The sequence below is a fragment of the Mesocricetus auratus genome, unplaced genomic scaffold, assembly GCF_017639785.1.
Source record: "Mesocricetus auratus isolate SY011 unplaced genomic scaffold, BCM_Maur_2.0 Super-Scaffold_100013, whole genome shotgun sequence".
Classification (NCBI taxonomy): domain Eukaryota; kingdom Metazoa; phylum Chordata; class Mammalia; order Rodentia; family Cricetidae; genus Mesocricetus; species Mesocricetus auratus.
Window position 1 is genome coordinate 7,293,215 of NW_024429196.1, and position 1,383 is coordinate 7,294,597.

Below are 1,383 nucleotides of genomic sequence, written 5' to 3' on the forward strand. Positions count from 1 at the left end.
TATTCACAACTGGAGTTTTAGCATGAGGAAGAATGAAGCTGTGCTGTTCGCAAGGAAAGGGATGCAGCTGGAGATAGTTACACTTTGCAGAGCACCTGCTGTGTGCAGGAGAAACAATAGAGACAAGAGAATGGGTTCCTCCGCCCTCAGGGAGCTCGTCTGCCTAGGGGAGGTACATGCTCCTCAGCCCGCAGGTCCACACAGGCTGTTAAGGAGAAGCCACAATGCTGGGGGCCAGGGGACCAGGGGGCGTTGACCTGTGTTGGGAGGGGAAGCTTTTGCAAGGCCATGTCTGGTCTTGAAAGGAGGTTGTGGTTGGGGAGGGTGTAGGTTTTAGGAAGGTGCTGAGGGTAGCTGGCCCACTGTGTAAACCTCATTGCTGGGCACACTGTTTCTACATCGTAAGGACAATGGGAGAGAGCTGGAGAAACGGCTCATCACTTCAGAGTACTGGCTGCTCTTCCAGAGGAGCCAGCCATTGGGTAAACAATTACATACATTAAACAAACAAAGGCAATGGGAAACCACTGACCTGTTTTAAGCACAATTGGGTAGGAGGGCTTGGGGGAAGGGGTGCAGTCTGGACCCTGGTGTAACAGGACTTTGCTTTCAGCCCTTTTCACCTCCCCTTGGTACACTGGCGTTTCAGCACTAACAGGGAGGTTCAGTAGAAACTAGAATTGGAATGTTCTGCATAGAAAATCCAAGGATACCGAAGGGTGAGAGCTCCTGCTGCCTTGGCCCCCTTATCTTGTGCCTGACCCTTGGTCTGCTCTGGAGGCCCTGCTCTGTAAGCAGGGTGGGAGTAGGGCAAGGGAAGGGAACTGGTTGGGAGGGGAGCTTGACAAGGGGCAGGGGAGGGAAGGAGGAGATTGGCAGCAGCTGTCTACAGAGCCATCCACCAGCCTGCCTGCCTTAGTGAGTCACTGAGCAGCGCCCACTGCCTGCCTCTATTTTTATACCAGTGTCTGCTCGTATCTTACATGAAGTAAGCCTTCCAGTTTCAGTTGGTGGAGGGGAATCTGATGGTAGAGGGCAAGGAATGGAAGAGTTATTTAAAAATCTACACAGGAACTGCAGAGCAATTACTCTCTGTAACTAGGAGCTCCTTGATTTCTCAATAGTCAGTGATTTATCCTCTGCCTGAAGGTCCAAGGAGCTACAGGCCCTTGGCACTGTTAGAGGATCTGGAAACAGAGAATTGATAAAAACAGTAGCAGCAGGCTGGGGTACCGAAGGCAGCTGCTTCAGGCAGGGCTCAGAGAACAGTGGGCACAGGCATCCATGTGGTAGGACTCTCTGGTACCAGAAGCAAGCCGGGAAGCTACAGACAGAAGCCCTGGAGCTGCCATTTTGAAAAGGATAGTAACTTGGACAAATCGG